Below are 20,348 nucleotides of genomic sequence, written 5' to 3' on the forward strand. Positions count from 1 at the left end.
CGCATCTGACCAGAAGGGCTAGCGACAACTTTGGAAGCTGTGCAGCCCAGCTGTGTTTGAGCCCAGAGGTGAGCAGACAGAGCCGAATGCCCCAGAGCAAAGCTCTACCAGGCATTATACACCTGCCGGGGGATTCATTCACAGCCAAGGCTGAGGGTAGCTCCTGGCCCTTCCCAACTGGAGTGCCTGTCTGGGAAGTGGAGCCTGGAGCAGCCCCTATCACCCCTCCCGTCCAGGCAAAGGAGCTGAGACACAGCCCCATCCACTGTGGAGAGTGTCTCGCAGCCCTATCTGACCAGAAGGGCTGGAGACAACTCCTGGAAGTAATCAAAAGTATGAACTTCCAGTTATAAGATAAATAAGTACTAGGGATGTAAGGTACAACAGGATGACTACAGCCAACACTACTGTATGATATACAGGAATATTTTTTTCCTTTTTTTTCTTTCTTTTGTTTTTATCATATCCAAGAAGATGGATGTTAGCTGAACCTATTGTGGTAATCTTTCCACAAAATATGTAAAGCATACCATCATGCTATATGCCTCAAATGTATATAGTGATGTATATCAATTATTTCTCAATAAAATTGGAAAAAAAGGGTAATGCTCCCCAACTTATAAGACTTGTCCCTACCTAATAATGAAAAGTTTAGAAATAATTCTGTCAAAGTTCAGAACAAACCCATGACTAAATATTAGAACATATGTGAACATTTTAAATGGCTGGAACAAGATCAACATACAAAAACTAATACCTTTTCTACATATCAGCATTAGCCAATTAAGCACTAAAACAAATTTAAAAGATCCATTTTATATTAGCCAACACCAAAAAGAAATTCTTATAGTTAACTAAGGATAACATAACAAAATGAGAGAAACCTTTTTGTTTTTGCTTTTGCTTGCAGAATACTATCTTTATTGGAGGAGAAAAAGAAAAACAAATGACTATATTTTCAAGATGCCAATCCCCATATTTATAATAAATTCCATGCAATCACAACAGAAGTTTTATGAAAGTTAACAATTTCTAAAACTTAGAAGAATAAAGAAGTAAATGCTAAGATAACTTTGATAAAGACCAAAGTGGTTGCAGAAGTTTGTCCCATGTTGTGTCAAACATAAAAGTACTGTGGGGTACCTGGGTGGCTCAGTCGGTTAAGCATCTGACCGGTTCAGGTCATGATCTCACAGTTTGTGAGTTCAAGCCCCACACTGGGCTCTGTGCTAACAGCTTAGAATCTGGAACCTGCTTTGAATTCTGTGTCTCCCTCTTTCTCTGCATTTCCCCTGCTCACACTCTGTCTCTGTCTCTCTCTCTCAAAAAGAAGAAATAAACTTAAAAAAAAAATTAAGTACTGTGATTAAAGCAGCTTGGTACAGGGGCAGACAGAGTCACATAGACCAATGGGGGAGGGCAGGAAACACAGATATGTCTCCATGTGTGCATGTGTGCATGAGTGTGAGGGAGAGAGAGAAAGAATGAAGAGGAGGAGGAAGTCAAGAGGCAGAGAAAGGGAGGGAGGGAAGAGAAAAGGGAACCAGGAAGAGAATTTGCTATATGATTATGGCAGGTGCTGTTAATTTTTGATCTAATACCCATTCCCCTTGTTAGTTCATAGCTACTTGCTTTTGTTCCTGGCTGCAATGTACTCAGCCCCATATAATCAGTCATGATTGGTCTAAGCCAATCAAGACAATTCTGATTTCTGCTTTACCAGCTTTTCTTGCAGCTGAAAGTATCCAGATAACCAGTTTTTTCCCTCTCCACAAGCCCTAAAATTGTAAAAAGAAATATTCTAGGCTACTTTAAGTGAACATTTTGCTTTTCTAATAAAAGGGGCATGCAGAGAATTCTCCATTCTTCTCACCTTGAAAGGGATGCAAAAGGAAAGCTGTGCCAGCCTGTGATCATGAGGGAAATGTAAAGAGAATTTGAAAGGTGCTGCCCTGACATCACTGAGGAGCCAGCCCAAGGCGAGCACTGACCGCAGACTCTCTGATGAGTGAAAAAAGAAGATATCTAGTTAACTTGTTAACTTGACTGTCATTCAAGGTTGACGGCATGGCTATCTGATAGAATGATAAACAGAGAATTTCCTAAATTTGTGGAAATCCAGTGAGGACGGGACAATACCATAAAATAAGGTAGCAGTACATTTGGAAAAAATAAAATTAGGCTTCTTACATTATGCCATTTACCAACAAATTCCACATGAGTAAAATACATACAGATAAGAAATAAAACTATAAGTGCACCAAAGGAAAGTGTAGGTGAGTATGCTTATGACCTTGAGGTAGGAAAGTGAGCTGCAGGACCTGCTTGAGGTTGGCCACATCCCATTACTCTTCCTCAGGGAACACATTTCCAGATTATACTACATGGTCCCCATGCAGCTGTGTGTGGCCATGTGACTACATTCTGGTCAATGGAATGTGACATGGAAGTGATGTGGGCCATTTCTAGGACTGGCCCCAACCCCTCCCCACATTGGATCTTTCGCTTCTCTCTTATCTCTCACTTGCTACCTCACTAGAGAGGATTCCATGGAGAGTCTGAGACCCTGAGTGATGAAGCATGGAAGGCACATGGTATCATGTGAATCTGGGCTCTCCATGCAGTACATTGGGCTGACATGGCGAGAAATAAAGCTGTATTTGTTTCAAAGCACTGGGATTTGGGGGAATGTTTTTTGTAGCATTTGGCCTGCCCTGACAAATACAGGAACCCTTCTTGAGGCAAAAAAGCCCACAAAAGAAAAATTTGATAAAACTAATAATAGCAAAAATATAAAATCAATAAACAAACTTCCTTATGACAAAAAATACCATAGGAAATGTCGAAGTTATATAGTAGAACAGAAGATTTTGAAAATTATATAATAAATAGGGGTTGGCACTAAAAATAGATGATGAAACACTCCAAAATAATTAGATAAAGACACATGGACCAATGGAAAAGCAGCAAGTTAGAATATGCAATTGAAAAGAAACGACCCATCAGCATGTGAAAAGATAATCAACCTTAGTTAATAATGAGGAACTTACAAATAAAAGTATAAAATAACCATGAATGATGCCTATCCACCCCTAAAAAAATTAAGTTTGAAAACATGATTCCTGGTGAGGTGAATTGAGTAGTTTTTTACACTGCTATAGGTAGTATTTTGGGCTAGTGGTGAGGTCAGTGGAGGGCATTTTTGTTTTCAGTATCTAAATTAAAATTTTTTTAAGTTTATTTATTTATATTGAGAGAGAGCAAGAGAGTGAGAGAGAGAGAGAGCAAGCAAGAGAGAGAACAAGCACAAGTGGGGAAGGGGCAGAGAGAAAGAGAGACAGAATCCCAAGCAGGCTCTGTCCTGTTAGCGCAGAGCCAGACATGAGCCTTGAACTCATAAACTGTGAGATCATGACCTTGTGTGAGATCAAAAGTCAGATGCTTAACCGACTGAGCCACCCAGGTGCCCCAAGTATCCAATTTTTTTTTAATGTGCATACTCTGTATAACTCTACAATTCTGACTCTCAGTATCTTCCTTAAAGTCAACCTTGCTCATGTGCATGAAGAAGCATGTATAAGGGTGTTCCTCGCAGCACAACTAGAAATATAAAAGACAATCGTTTGTTAGTAGGAGGATGGTTCAATCAAGTATGACCCATCTAGAATGTGACCTGTGATATAGGTGTTAATATGAAATTTCTCTAAGGCATATGAGAATATCCATGTATTACAGTGTGATTTACAAATGCAGAAAGGAAAAAAAATCTCTTGTAGATAAATGTCTGCAGGAGGCACACGTGCTATGATTGTGATGGCCTCTCAGCAGTGTGGGGCTGTGGGAGGGAGTGGAGTAGGGTTTTTACTTTTACTTTATGGCTTTCTAAGCTCTTTGCCTGTGTGCTCAGGTAATACACTATATTTATTTTTATTTTTTTATTTTAGAGAGAGAGGGAGAGTGAGCAAGGGAGGGGCAGAGAGAGAGAGAGAGAGAGAGAGAAAGAGAGAGAGAGAATATCCCAAGCAGGCTCCATGCTGAGCACCCTCAATGCAGGGCTCAATCCCATGACCCTGGGGTCATGACCTGAGCAGAAATCAAGAGTCAGATGCTCAACTGACTGAGCCATCCAGGTGTCCTGAGTAATACACTATATTTTAAACAATGTTTTCCACTGAAGCTATTGAATAAAATATGCCAGACGTGACAGGACCTGAGTTAAAACATGGAAGCATAAATGAACAAGAGAAGAACAGAAAGATTTGGTTTGGTTGGACAAATGCTGAGTATTGAGAAGCAAAGGAGATAGTGGGCAGAGCATAGATCTTGGAGAAAGCTAGAGACAATTTTGAATTTCAGCTCTGCCATTCTTTGCAAGTGGGATCTTTGGGAAGTCACTAAACATTTTTGAATCTATTTCCTCATCTATATATGGGGAAGATGCTACATCTTTCTCATAATTTTATAAGGCTTAACAAAAGTTAAAAATCTATCTATCTATCAGATTTCTCTGCCTTGTCATAGCGACTGACACAGAGTCTCAGTGCCTACTAGTTTATCTCCCCACCTTTTTCTTTTCCCATCGTTCCTTTATTTCTCCATTTCTATACTCAAATGCTGTTAACTGAGCCCTTGCTCTGTGTTAGGTGCCAAAGATACAATCCAAAATCAGATATGATCTCTGCCTTTGAAGAATATTGAGGTTAGTGGCCTAAAAAATTAAAGAAGCAGGTACAACATGCAGTGCTTAGTGATATTAGAGAGGCAAGATGGCAAAAATTCATTGGCAAGGAAGCTGCCCTCTGCTGGAGTGCAAGAGAGAAAGACAATGACTCTGAGGGAGTTATCCCTCATGAGAAAACCACTGTAGGACTAGGAATTGTGTAGGTTAGGGGTAGAGGGCTGGTCTTCGTGTGGGTGTAGAGTGGGGCAGTGTGGACACAGCCAAAAAGATAGAGGAAGATGTGTACAAACCTGGAAGACAACAGAGCAAGGACATATTCCAGAAACAAAACTGTAAGTTTACAAAATTCATACAAAAGAGACCAAAGATAACCTACATAAATGGCAAGATGTACTGTCTGCATGTACTGGATGTACTGTACTGTAAGATAAAGGACAGTTAAAATGTCAATCATTCTCATATTGATCTATGAATTCAATGCAGTCTCAATCAACATTCCAGAAGGATTCTGTGTAGACAAGAGCAAGCTGTTTCTAAAATTCATATGAAAAGATAAAGGAGCTAGATTAGCCAAAACAATTTTGAAAAAGAAGACAATGTTTGAGGATTCACACTACCCAATTTAAAATGCATTATAAGCCTACACTGGTGAAGATGGTAGGAATTGGACAAAGGTTAGACACATAGATCAATGGAATGGAAAATAGACAACAGCTTTTCCACAAAGGTACAAAAGCAATCCAATGGAGAAAATACTAACTTCTCAACAAATGGTGCTGAAAAAGTGGAGATCAATATGCCAAAAAAAAAAAAAAAGGAAAAGGAAAGAAAGGAGGAACAAAAAAAGAAATTCAATCTACACATCGCATAATATATAAAATTAATTCTAAATGGATTATAAGTCATGTATGCATGTATATTTAAGTGTTCACTTGCTAGTGGGTATATGTACATGCTTGTGTGCATGCATGTCCGTATGAATCTGTTCATGTGTTCAGGAGTGTGTGTGACTTTCCATGTGTCAGTGTCTGACTGTATGTTCATATGTTTAATTTGGGTGTGGGAGCACAGACATGCATGTGTGCATGAGTGTGTGCATGTGTATGCAAGTGTATGCACAGTGTGTGTAAGCATAGTGTGTGTCTCTGTGTGTGTTAAGGGTTGAGGTGGGAAAAGCTGTCTGAGACATTTGGAGAGAAGTACCAGTGGGCTGCACATTTACATTTGGAGGTTTTCAGCATACTTATAGTAAGTGAAACAAAGGGAACAGATGCCATAATTCTTTTCTATTAAAAATTATTTAAATTTCGGGGGGTGTTGCTGGGTGGCTCAGTTAAGCATCTGATTCTTGATTTCATCTCAGGTCGTGTCTCACAGTTTGTGGGTTCCAGGCTTGCATCAGGCTCTGCACTACCGTGCAGAGCCTGCTTGGGATTCTCTCTCTCCCTCCCTGTCCACCCCTCCTGTGCTCATGCTCAGCCTCTCACTCTCAAAATAAACATGAAAAAAAACTTTTTTTAGACTTATTTAAATTTCATGGGGTTCCTGGGTGGCTCAGTCAGTTATGCGTCAGACTCTTGATTTTGGCTCAGGTCATGATCTCACGGTTTGTGCCCTGCATGGAGCTCTGCACTGACAGCATGGAAGCTGCTTGGGATTCTTTCTCCCTCTCTCTTTTCCCCTCCCCCCCTCTCTCTCTTAAAATAAATAAATAAACTTTAAAAGATTATTTAAATTTCACAAGCACAGGACAATTTCAGCTTTTGGAGTTTTATTCTTTTATAGGCTCATTATTAGTTGAATATTTATACATGTTAACAACTGATAAAATTCAGTGTGTTTTATCCAAATGTCTGTCTTTCTAAAAACAAATAAAAAAGGAAAAAAATAATCCCTATGGATGATATTATCCTGGATGATTGAAAATTTTAAGTAGATGACATTTAGATGAATGGATTTTTAAGAACCTACCCAGATTTCTATAATTAATTACCTGGCAACTTTGTGACCCAAAGTGTTAATCTACTTTTTGAGTTACCTAGGTTTTAAACATTAGTCACTATAGGGACCCCTGTTTTAGGATATAAATTCACACCGGCATGCAAACAAACTAGGACAATTTACTTCTATTCCCTGGTTCTCATTGCTTCATATTTGAAATGAGGATAGTAGTTCCTTTTACATGGTTGTGGTGATGGTTACATAACACAATGTTTGGCTTAGAGTGAGCACCAAAAAAGGGTAGGTATGAGTATTATTGTTATTGCCTATTTACTTCTTTGCCAATATGCTCCTTAATAACTTTGGAAACCTAATAGAACCCTCTGGAGTACCATTCTTTCAGAAAATTTGCTTCTGGTAGCTTTTGTATCATAGGAAAAGAACTTATAATTATTCAAAAGTTGTTTCTGTACTGAAATCGATGAATACGAAGTTCGACTTTACAGGTTCAGCTATTTGAGTCAAGAAAGAAAATGCCTTTTAAAGCAGAAAATATGTATGTCCACACTCCCCTGAGGAAAGAACATTGAAACCAATTTTCCTCAAATGTTAAGCATTGATGGGCTGGAGACTAAATGGCAAGCACTGCAGCTCCAGAGGAAACAGTCACAGCAAGTCTGAAGCAACGGATTGTCAACCAAAAAATTCTTTTGTCATTGTCATGAATGGAGTTTTTTTTTTCTGAACTGCACGGTGTCCCCACAAATAAGCTGCCTCTGGGCTCAGCCCTCTCTAATCATTGTCAGGGATGTAATCACAGCTACCAGAAAAGGGGAGGACAGGATGATGGGACAGGAATCAAGAAAGGAAGATTATTTTAAAGATTGTTAAATAACGGGGACACAATAGGCGAGAAGGAGGGAGAAGGAAGATGGGAGAAATAGAGAAAGAAATGAAGGAGGGCTCAACTGAGAACAACATGCCCATGTACAATCAATACTACACATTTCATAGATGCTGTATCAGTTACCTATTACTCTGAAACAAATTACTCCAAAATTTAGTGACTTAACATATTCATTATGTCACAGTTTCTCTGGTCAGGTATTAGGGTATGTATAACTGGGCTATCTGACTCAGAGTCTCTCAAAGATTGCAAACAAAATGTTGGCTGGGGCTGCAGTCTTGCATAAAGGCTCCACCAGGGAAGGAACCCCTTCCAGGTTCACTCATGTGATTGTTGGCAGAATCATTTCTCGAAAGTCACTGAACTGAGAATCAATTTCTTGTCACATGGGATTTCCCCTGGTGAAACTGCAAAATGACAGCTTGTATCAGAGCAAGGACATGAGAAGAATCAGTGAGAGCATGTGCATAATGGAGCTTCCAGTCTTTTGTATCCTGATCTTGGAAGTGGCAGCCCATCGTATTTGCTGTACCCTGTTTATTGGGTGTAGTTCACTAGGTACAGTCCACACAAGGATGGGGGACAACACAAGGATGTAGATATCAGGAGGCAGGAATGATTGGGAGCCATGTCAGAAGCTTCCTACCACAGACGCCCTTGCAGCATCTATATGAGGGTTCAAGTTCATTGTGCAAGTCAAAAGGCAGCATCTTAATATGGTGCTACATGATCACTGATAATTTGTCAGGAATGTTTTTTTAAAAGTTATTTATTATTGAGAGAGAGAGAGAGAGAGAGCACGCAAGTAGAGGAGGGACAAAGAGAGAGGGAGAGAGAATCCCAAGCAGGCTCCACACTGTCAGAAAGAAGCCTGATGTGGGGCTTAAACTCACGAACTGTGAGATCATGACCTGAGCTGAAATCAAGAGACAGATACTTTACCGACTGAGTTACCCAGGTGCCCCATTCATCTTTTTTTTTTTTTGGGTAATTGTTGTAGAAAAATTTACTCTAAACTTGAAAAAAAGGGAAAAATGGGGATGACTTGTGTTTTTGATATCCTGCTAAAATACTGACTTATTATAAGCCTGTTTTATCTGATTCTGAAACTCTTGAGAAGTGTTACAACTCCTTATGTAACAACTAACGACTTACAAAGATGCAGAAGGTTTATAGCTCAGTAAAATTAGACACTAAGTTGCAAAAATTGATAACAATGTGATTTTTATTGCCCTCAGTACAAAAGTTAACCTTAGATAAAGTATTATTTTATTACCCTCTAGGGAGTTAGCTTAACATAGCATCTTATTTCTGTATTTCTTTTCTAGCTGACTATAAATTCTAGTTACTCAAGTGTACTTGGAGCCAGATCATTTATCTTTTGCTGGTTCCCTTATCAATGAGTTAAGTAAAGTTTTGGTGCATGCTAATAAATGATTTTGTCTGAGAACTGGGCTTTGCATGCTTTAGGAATGCCCACAACGTACAGAGGGAATTCAGCAAAACACTGGAAAAAGATCCCTAAAGACACTGCTCTCCAGGCATTATCTTAACTGGCCACCCCACATGCACACATTCGTGGTGGCACAATGTCCATGTGGATGACAGGCCTCTCTGATCACAGAAGATTTAAAAACTGCCCCTGAGAATGTAAGCCTGTTAAGAATTGATATTCATTCTCACTGGGGACTGTTCTTCTTTTCCATGGCTCAGCACCTGGGCTTTGAGGAGGAGGCCCCGAAGCTGGGTCTGGTTACTAGGGTTTCCTGATTGGTGATGCCAATGAGCCCACACTGAGGTACACACACTGCCATGGGCCTAAGAAAAAGCTGCATACAGAAATGCTACCCTAGAAGGTATAGCCAACATGGAGAAATACATTGACTCCAGGAAAGAAAGATCCAGAATATGACATACTATATATATTAAAGTTTCAAAAACAAGTATTCAGCTATCTCTGAACTCCTCTGGGAGACTCAGTCTACACAGATACTTGGAAGGCCATAATGGGATCAAGGACACAACTGCATTCTAGAAGATTACATGGTTCCAAAGAAAACTGTAGGGGTAGGGGAGGTCAGTGTCACACATGGAAATGATCACAAAGGGATGCAGAGGCAAGGATGGTGACAACAGGGCACCCAACCTTGGCAGCAGGACCAGATCTAGGCCGGAGTGAGCAGGGAGAGCCTGGGCACCCCTGGGGCACATTAAGATTTTTCAAGGGACACGAGTGTGGAACACTCAAACAATCAACTTTCAGGGCACCTGGATGGCTCAGTTGGTTGAGTGTCCGACTTTGGCTCAGGTTATGATCTTGCAGTTCGATCCCTTGTTGGGCTCTGTGCTGACAGCTCAGAGACTGCAACCTGCTTCAGATTCTGTCTCCCTCTCTCTCTGCCCCTCCACCGCTCATGCTCTGTCTCTCTCAAAAATAAATAAACATTAAAAAAATGTAAACAACCAACTTTCACATTCTCAAATCCATATATAATCTATCCTAAAATCCATCTGTGGGTAAGACGCCTTCCCCGCAGGTTCTTCTTTCCCACGTCCTCCATTGTTCTGGAGTGCAAACCTCCAGATGCCACACAAAGGGACAGCCAATGACTCCTTACACCAGAAGCCTCCTCCCCAGAAGCCTCTCTGTTATCTATCTCATTAAGACTGTTCCATGATACATTTCATTTTGTTTTTTAATTATACTGCTTTGATCAACTTAACACTAATCAATACTACAAATGGTATTAGTAAAAAGCCAAATGAAATATTTTAACATATGTATGTGTGTGTGTGTGTATATATATATATATATATATATATATATGTCTGTGTACCAAATATACACAAACAAATATGCGAAGACATGTGACAGGATAATCAGTGAATGCCTTTTAAGCAGAAAATTATGATACATTTTTGTGGAGGATGTGGAATTTCATATTTCTATATAAATTCAAGGAGGAAACAAAATGGTGTAAACTTTCAAAGTGAAGGGAGGATCTATGTATTCTGTATTTTGAATGGGTGGTTTTTATATCCTATTATGTGTGTATGTATGTGTGTGTGTGTGTGTGTGTGCATATATATTTTTTAATGCTTATTTATTTATTTTGAGAGAGAGGGAGAGAGAGAGAGAGAGAGAGAGCAAGCAGGGGAATGGCAGAGAGGAAAGGACAGAGAGAATCCCAAGCAGGCTGCATGCTCAGCATGACTGTGAGATCATGACTGTGAGATCAAAATCAAGAGTCAGACACCTAACCAACTGAGCCACCCAGATGCGCCTCCACAATGTATATTTTTTAAAAGTGCTAGATCTGAATGAAAAGTACAGCAAAGGGGATATAGTCAATAATACTGTAATAACCAAAGGGGACATGCACTCCCATGTTTATAGCAGTGCTACTGACAATAGCCAAAGTATGGAAAGAGCCCAAATGTCCATCAACGGATGAACAGATAAAGAAGATGTGGTACATATGTATACAATGGACTATTACTCAGTGATCAAAAAGAATGAAATCTTGCCATTTGCAACAACGTGGGTGGAACTAGAATGTATTATGCTAAGTGAAATAAGTCAGTCAGAGAAAGAAATATCGTATGATTTCACTCATACGTGGAATTTAAGAAACGAAACAGATGAACGTAGGTGAAGGGAGGCAAAAATAAGATAAAAACAGAGAGGAAGACAAACCATAAATGACTCTTAAATACAGAGAACAAACTGAGGGTGGCTGGCAGGGTGTTGGGTCAGGGGGAAGGGCTAAAGGGGTGAGGGGTACTAAGGAGGGCACTTGTTGGGATGAGCACTGGGTGTTATATGTAAGTGATGAATCACTAAATTTTATTCCTGAAATCATTATTATACTATATGTTAACTTGGATTTAAATTAAAAAAAAATAAGAAATAAAATTTAAAATATAACATAATTATGTTTTATGGTGACAGATGGTAACTACACTTATGGGGAGCATTGTGTAGTGTACAGAATTGTTGAATCACTATGTTGTATACCTGAAACTAACATACATCAACTATACCTCAATAAAAAAGTGACGCATCTGTGCTGTTTTAAAATGTCATTATTGGGGCACCTGGGTAGTGCAGTTGGTTAAGTGTCTGACTCTCAACTTTAGCTCAGGTCATGATCTCATGGTTTGTGAGTTAGAGCCCTGCATTGGGCACTGCGCTGATTGTGCGGAGCCTGCTTGTGATTCTCTCTCTCCCTTTCTCTCTGACCTTTCAGCACTCTCTCTCTCTCAAAATAAATAAACTTAAAAAAATAAAATGTCATTATTACAATATGCAAGAAATTACATCTTTGTCCCTATTTAAATTTATGATGTAAAACGTTAGACGTGCACTTGGATGTGTGCTTGTGAGCACAGGATTTCAAGACCAGCTGAGGGAGTGCATGGGTCACACGCAGACCTATCTGTGAGTATCAGATAAAAGGCTTATGAGCACAGGCAGCTGGATTCCACAGCTTCTGGAGCAATCCTGGGCTGGAGGGGGAAAGCCTCTGGTCTGATGGGAAGGCCAGGAGAGGGTCTGAAGGCCAGGGAAGGATGGCACAGGAGGACGCTCAGGTGGGACTGGTGTTAACCAGTCTTGTCACCCATTTGGGAGGTAAGATGTAGTCAGTGGCACAGGGCCATGGGCTCCAAGGCCGGTCTCATTTCTCAGTGAGTATCAAGTGCCTTTTGTGGGCACAATGAGCTTTAATTCTGGCCACACGAGAAAACCATGAAAAACAGACCAAAAATAATGAATCACAGATTTCCGGGTCTGACCCAAGGGACACAACCCCACAGACCACAAAGTGCCCTCAAGAGCAGTGCTGTGCTATTTCACAATGCAATTGTTGATAAAAACTGAGTAAAAGTGGGTGGGAGGACAGGGAAGGGAGCTGAAAGTCACTGCTCACTATGAGCTAAGCATCCCCCTAGGTCCGCATACTTACAACATGATTTCTAGCATTCTTACTGTCACAGCTCTGGGAACTTTTTGTGAATTAACTCACTTTGTCCTCAGCTGAGCCCTATGTGGAGGGCATCACCATCACCATCCCCATTTCAGAGATAAGGAAACTGAGGCCTAGAGAGATGATTCACACTTGGCCCCCAGCCAGGCCTTGGTGTAACCAAGAGTTGGGCTTGAGGCCTATGGATGGAAACCACATTGGTGTATCCCTGGCAGCCCCAGTGGACAGGAACCTTAATTCCATCCTTGGGAGAGGAAGCTGGAGACACGTGCCTGCAGTGGGGCCATGCTGAGACCACTGCTCACCTTCCTCCATCTGCAGCTCCTTCTGCTCAAGGGGACATTCTGCTCAGTTTAGGATATTCAGAGGGACAGCCTGACTACAGGACTTCCTGGGCTTTGGCGTTTGCCCTACGCAGCTCCTTTCTGCCAACAGCAACTGTTGAGTGTGGACTCTGAGGGTCAGGAATGGGTTTTCTACATGGAATCCTTGGTGCTGAGTGCTGCTAGATGCACCAGTAGAAGAGGGAGGTGAACATTCTGTCCTGCCCTCCAACACTCAGCACCTGGAATCAAGGGGCACATCATCGCAAATCCACTCTGGGAGGCCTACCCAACAGGGACAACTGTCTCCACTGGGCAGATGGGAAGCCATGGCAACCCAGCCAGATAGCAGGGAGTGAGCACCGGATCCCAGATCCTAGAACCAGACAGACCATGGGCTAGGACTTCACATAGATGGAAGGTCATACCTGTCTCACCCAGCACCTCCACCCTTTTGCTCCACATTTGGCACCAATGAGCAGAGCCCGGTTCCCCAGGCAGACATCAAGCCCTGGGCTCTACTGTCCTTCTCCCAGCCTGGGTGAGCCACCCCAGCCCCGTGGCTGCTTCAGGGCCCAGACTCTGTCCTTCCTGGGGAGGTGTAGCTCACTGTGTGTGGGAGGGACATGGAAAGGCATAGTGCCCTGATCACATCTGCCATAAAGAAAAATGGGGTCCCGGGACCCAGACAGAGATCTGTGCAGCCCTCAGGACAGTGGCTGTGGGAGTCCCCAGGAATAGGGAGGTCAAGGGAGCAGGAAGACAGAGACTCATGGACCTGCTCAGGCCACTGAGGAGGTCCCCCCAGCAAGGCCTGGGACCTGCAAGCCTTGGGGAAGGGCTTCTCCACAGGGGTCTTTTTTCCTTGGCTGTTTCTATGTCATTTTCAAGAACACAGGTTAGGAGCATGCTTCTCACTTAAGACCAGATAACTCAGGTTTCCAAGTGGACAGAGTTCCACAGGATGCACTGAGAAGAGAAGAAAGGCAGCTCTGATATTTCCACCCACATATTCGAATGAAACCCAAGTGATTTCCTCTGTGTTTATGCAGAACTGCACATCTGGGTTTTAACTGCGTTTCACTCAACCCGTAAACTATTATGTTGTGCCTATATCATGGTCCCTTCTCCAAGGAGCTCATCAAAGGGACACAGAGATAGGCGGAGGGTTCCTGACATGTTAACAGCTAAAAAGGAGGAAGATAGGAGGAGGAGGCAGTGGTGAGCCTTCTGGGAGACTTCGGGTTTATGCCCATGTAGAGATGTTACATCTGGGTCTTCAGGGCCCATCCTCTGCTATGGCTAACCTTAGGGTGGCTGGCCTGGCATCACCCAGAAAGTAAGAGAATGGGTGACACCTCAGAGGGGCCTCAAGCTCAGCCTCGAAAGCCACAAGCCAGGAAACATGCAGGATGAAGCATGCATGCCTACAATAGCCCTTCTTTATGGAAACCAGCCCTCGTGTGCTTTCAAAAAGTCATGGGGAAGGAATCCAGGCAAGTAAAATTTTTAGAGGAAGCACTTTTCAGATACTCTAGCTAAAAATGTTCTCCAAGGGCAGTCTTTTTGTTTGTTTTTTTAAGACAGCCTAATCCACGTCCATGTGTAGCTCCTAAACTAACATGTATTTTCTTGGTATAATTTCCAAAACATTCTCAAGGAAGATTCCAAGACAATGGAGCTCAAATAAACCCATGGGGACCTCATCTACACAGTAATAAATCTAATAATCTTCAAACAAAAAGTCCCATTGCTTGCTAGTGACTGAAAGGCAAAACTGCCAGCAGACTAGGCAGATCCAAGCCCAGTGAGGGGAAGGAGCAAAGCAATGAAGAGTGCTAGAAATAACCAGAATGGCAGAGTGGATACCATTAGGATGCTTCTCACTGATGAATGCTTCCTGTCTTGGGGATTTTGCATCTCTATGCAACCTTCTAACTTCAGGGACTTAAAAAAAATGACCACTCACATCCTGGGGAACCTCTGCCCTGTCATTCAGCATTATCAGCATTTTTGCTTAGGGTCTTATTCAGCTTTCAGGGATTACAGAAAATCTCAGGAGTGAAGCAGCATCCAGAGGCACTCAGCCTGTCCTCCCTGCCACTGATAATAAAAGCTAATACTAAGTGAGGCCAACTGTGGGCTCCATCCCTGCCAGACACCCCGTGCAAGGGTTACTCTTTGCCTCCTAATTTTCATGATAAGGACACTGAGGGTTTATGAGGTGAAGTATTTGCTCAAGGTCATCCAGTTAGTGTGTGCCAGAGATGGGATGCATATCAGACGCGCACCCAGACGGTCTAATTTCAGAGTCCTTCTCTTGACTGCTTTGATATATCCCCTTGTGTGGCAGCTCACAACCACGGAAGAATGAAAAAAATAACGAAACCTATTGCAGGGAAGAAATGTGGTGCTGATTAACTGATTAGTTAAAAATCATCACACAACTGTCAATAAATGCTAATGTGGGTGAAAAATGGGCTAGGCAGGAGAATATTCACATGGTCTCAAAGTTCGCCCCACTGATTACTTATTAATTACAAGGGATAAAAACCAGTAACTTTATAAGGGAGAATTCTGGCAGAGACCATCTTAACCAGGTGAACAAACTTGTCATCACCATGCCCAGTTACAATGATATGGTGAACCCACTGCTGCAGTGTAAACACACAAAAAGTGTGTCTGCACCTAGGGAGGAAGGAACAGCCAGGAAAATCCAGACTGTGAGACTCTGCTCAAAATAAATGGCTTATTAGGTTCTTCAACAACGTCAAAAATCAAAAAAGATAAAAGCAAAAGTAGCATTTTGATTTAGATTTAAAGACACCTAACCAAATTCAGGGCATGATATTTAACTGAATGCAAGATAGGGGAAAACAGCTACAAAGAATATTTTGGGAACAACCAGAGGTATTTGAATACTATATGTTGGATAAGATTACTTTATCAATGCTAAATTCCCCAGTGATAATGGTACTACAGTTTTGAAGTAAAAAGCCAATAGACTTAGGAGATATTTGCCAAAGTATGTCATGATGTCTGCAACCTACTTTCAAATGATTCAGAGGAAAACACTAAACACACATATACGTACACACCTAAATACATATTCCATGTGTGTATGTGTGTGTGTCTATGTGGGTAAACAACTGGCAAATCTGAGTGAAGGATATATGGGTGCTCAGTTTCCATTTTTTTAATAGATTTGAAATTTATCAAAATAAAAGGCAGACAAAAAATAAAATGCTCATTCAAGGAGTCATAAGGCAAAAGCAATGCTATGCTTTTAATCAACTAGATGAAAATTACATTTTGGGATAAGAAATAAGAGGAAACATTAAAAAAGAAAATAATATGTGAAGGTGATAAGACTACTTTTGTTTATATTACTCTTACAGTAGTTTAAAAATCAATCATGGTAGCAACAGATGGCAACAGACTTAGTTGGTAAATTTTGTACTAGGTATAAATCAAATCACTTATTGGTCATTTACTACAATCATGTTTTTCTTTTTTTGAGAATAATGTTTATTATTCTAATGCAATACCAAACTCATCTAATAATTTTCTGAATGAACTTTAGTGAACAAATAACAACACTATCCCTGGCTTTAGATCTGATTCCCAGACAATTTTCTCCAAGGACCACTACAAGTGCTGTTGCTAGAGGTGTTGACTGCCTTTGTCCCTCTGGCACAGTCACTAGGAACCCATGAACACGGGACTTACTTTTCAGACAGTGTGATTCTCTGGGGGTGTGTGGCAATCAGGCAGCCAGGGCAATGCTGCACCGTCCCTGCTGGAAATGGCCCATTGTTGCCCCAGTAGATGGTGTGGGACCACAACCCCTGAGGGCTCTGGAAAAGACAACAAGGATAAAGCAGAATGTTCATATTTCATTAAAAATGACAATTTAAAACTTCAGTGTTATGAATAATTTTTAATACATTTTAAAACTAAAATGTGAATATTTCAAAGTTAAAAGTGATTTTAAATATTCAATGTGAACTTGAAATGGTCTTGATAGTGAACCCCATATCTCTGAATCTCCCTTCTTAACACACCACCCCACCCTTTAAATTTTAAATAAACGCAGGCATCTAGAGGCAGGTCAGGATACACGCATGGGACAAGTCTGCTCAGTGGGGAAGTGTGAGAAGTGGCTGTGGGTTAGAACACAGAAGAAGTTCATGCACTGTGCTGATGTTCCAGAAGATGTACACAGTCCTTCCCAGAGGGACTCCTAGACCAAAGCCTGACTTCTGACATTCCATGAGAACCTTGGGTGGTGTGGTCTATGAGGAGTCTCAAAGTTAGGAAGCTGTTCATAATCCCTACCTGGACCATGGGGTATCTAAGCAGTCATGGTGATGACCACACCTTGGTCCTGACAGGATGCACAGTGCTCCACGTGGAGGGCAGAGTGTCATGAACAGCATTGTGAGTAGAGAGGGTCCCTGTGGACTACACCTTGTTCCAAGTGGGCACACCTTGTGCCACAGCATCTTGACTCCTGAGATCCACTCACTTATATGCAATGTAGAGTTTTCTTGCAAGCATCATAACCCTAGGACACTCTTAAGCTAGGAGGACTGTGACTTCACAGGCACAGGGAGGGTACTAGGTCACATTTGGGCACCCTACATAGACCCACATGTGGTACAGGAACCCTGCTTTCCTACATGATAACACTTAGACTCTGGGTGAAGTCCAAGGATCCTGCCTGTGTCTATGGAATGCCCCTGTCCAGTGGTGTGCCCTGAGGCCTGGAATGATGTGTCTTGTCCCCACAGTTCCCAAGTGCCCTGAGGTTCCAGACTCCTAGCTGGCTTCCCCTTTCACATCTCCCACCCAGATGGAGAAATCACAAATCTTCATACGCATAGGTGCTTTACTTTCAACATTTCGAAGCTAACATGATTTCTCTCTTTTTGGTGGTTTCTATTACTAATATAAAATATTTTGGTCTTGTGTATATATTCCCACCTTGAATTATACTCTACTGCTTGTCTTACTGCTCCTTGTTCTTTTTGTAATGTTGCTTGTGATAGTTTTGCCTATTCCTTTATAGTTTTACCTCTTTAGGCCATCTTTTTTTTCAGCTGTGTCTTATCTAAAACATTATAGATAAAATTTAATCGTTTATTCAATTTCAGAGTAGCTGTACTTTAGTTGGGGAATTTAATCTGTTCATTTTTATTTTTGAGTAGCATTAAGAGTAGGGTAGGTAGATGACTGGTGTATTTGGCTCATTCTTCATCATCTGTTTTAGTGTTTTCTACTCCTCAAATTTTATGGTGTTAATTTCTTTACTGTCTTCAGCTGACTTGATTGGTCTTATTTTTCTTGTAATTTTTTTAGAAGTTATATATCTTATTTTTACTTCTAGCATTTATCTTAAGTTTGTTACACATAGAGGTATATTAATTTTTTTTTAACTTGAGAATTGATGAACAGATATTAGCCTCTAATTTCCAAACAGGATAAGACAATTATTTCAATGTAATTCCCTTCCCTTGCTATCTGTTATATTTTGTTTAAATTATTTAAAATACTCTGAATTGCTTTTAATTTTCATGCTTGTAGTTTCTGAAGAATAATTTCTTAACAGTTGCATTAAGCTTCATGGCTACAATGTTAAATTACAACATGTGACTGCATTTTCCTGTTTGTTAATTAATCATGTATAATTTATGTATCTTTTGTTTCTACTTTATTGAATTAATTTTTTTATTTTACTATAGGGAGTCTCTGAGTAGCTCTTTCAAAATGGTTTCATGGATAATACATTTTCTGAATTCTTAAATAGAAATGGGAAGACACTAATATAAAAGAATAAGAATCAATATTGTCAGAACAATTTTGATAAAGAGAGCAAAGTTGGAGATATAATAGTTCTTGATTTCAAAACTTACTACAAAGCTATAGGAATCAAAACAGTGTTATATGCATGTAAAGACAGACATACAGAATGATGGGATAGAATGGAGAGTCCAGAAACAAGCTCTCACATCTATGGCCAAATGATTTTTCAATAAGAGTACCAAGACTATTCAATGGGGAAAGGACAATCTCTTCAACAAATGGTGTTAGGAAAACTGGATATCCACATGAAGAATGAAGTTGGGTTTTCACCTGATACCATATATAAAAATTAACTCAAAATGATCCAAAGACCTATATGTAAGAGCTAAATCTATAAAACTCTTAGAAGAAAATTAGGAGAAAAGCTTCATGATGTTGGATTTGGCAAAGATTTCTTGGGGATGACACCAAGGCATAAGCAATAAAATTTTTAAAAAATGGACTTGACCAAATTAAAAAGTTCTGTGCATCCAAAGACACCATGAACAGAGTGAAAAAAAGGCAACCCATAGAATGAGAGGAAATATTTTCAAATCATATATGTGATAAGGGATTAATATCCAGAATACATAAAGAACTCCTACAGCTCAACCTAAAACCCAAACAGCCCCATTCAAAAATAAGCAAAGGACCTGAGTAGCCATTTCTCCAAAGAAGATATAAAAATGGCCAATAAGCACATGAAAATATGCTCAACATCACTCATCATCAGAGAAATGCAAACCCAAACCACAATGAGATACCCTTTCATACACATTAGAATGGTTATTATAAAAAATAAAAAAAAACCACAAGTGTTGGTGAGCATGTACAAAAATTGGAACCCTGTGCATTGCTGGCAGGAATGTAAAATGGCCTCTAAGGAAAACAATATAGGGGTTCTTCAAAAAAATTAAACATAGAATTACCACATGATCCAACAATGCCACTTCTGTGTATATGTCCACAAGAAGTGAAAGCAGGGGCTTGTATGCCCATGTTCACAAGCAGAATTATTCACAATAGCCAAGTGTGCTGGGACAGGCACAGAAGGGGTGGCTTTATTTTTTGGTCTCCCTGAGAGCTTTAAGAGAAATTTTTTTTTCTTGGAAGTGAGTTTTAATTCACATATTGACCATCAATTAGTCTGTCACTCAGGAAGGCACAAAAAAAGCATTGAGGTCTCAGGCCAACTAGTATGCAGTTTTGTTTTCGGTTCTCTAATGGAATCAAAACGGTTCTCTAATGGAATCAAAACTTGCAGCATGTCCTGGCTAAATTCTAAGCAAATTTAAATTCAGGAAAAGTCCGTGACAACTTCCTGTAAATAAAGGGGAGATGTGCTTTTTACACCCTGATATTGTAAGTGCAAAATATGTCCATAAAAAATTATGTGAAGGTCTGGTAGGCTGAAATGCTTTTCAAAATGCAAGTTCCTATAGAGGAAAATGCAAGAAAATTTCCAGTGATTTAAAAGCAATAAAGACCAGGAACACAATGAGGAGAGGGGAAAGGCTATCAGCCAAAACAAAGGGAAAGACCAATGCTTTGTGGGAACTATCATCCTAGGAGAACAATAGTTTCTAAAATAAAATAGCCATTTTAGACCTGTATCTATCTTAGTTCCAAAAGGTGGAATGTGGCTAGGTTGCAGACATCATCAC

At 40.5% G+C, this 20,348-nt stretch overlaps 1 protein-coding gene across 1 annotated transcript in view; it reads right to left on the reverse strand.

Moving 5' to 3' along the window:
- OTUD7A (OTU deubiquitinase 7A) overlaps positions 1-20,348 on the reverse strand; it is a 372,333-nt gene that overhangs the window by 171,621 nt on the left and 180,364 nt on the right. The window contains exon 2 of the mRNA XM_043554863.1: positions 16,570-16,697. The gene's annotated coding sequence lies outside the window, so the exon portion shown is untranslated. The remainder of the gene's footprint in view (positions 1-16,569; positions 16,698-20,348) is intronic.

The sequence above is a fragment of the Prionailurus bengalensis genome, chromosome B3, assembly GCF_016509475.1.
Source record: "Prionailurus bengalensis isolate Pbe53 chromosome B3, Fcat_Pben_1.1_paternal_pri, whole genome shotgun sequence".
Taxonomy (NCBI): domain Eukaryota; kingdom Metazoa; phylum Chordata; class Mammalia; order Carnivora; family Felidae; genus Prionailurus; species Prionailurus bengalensis.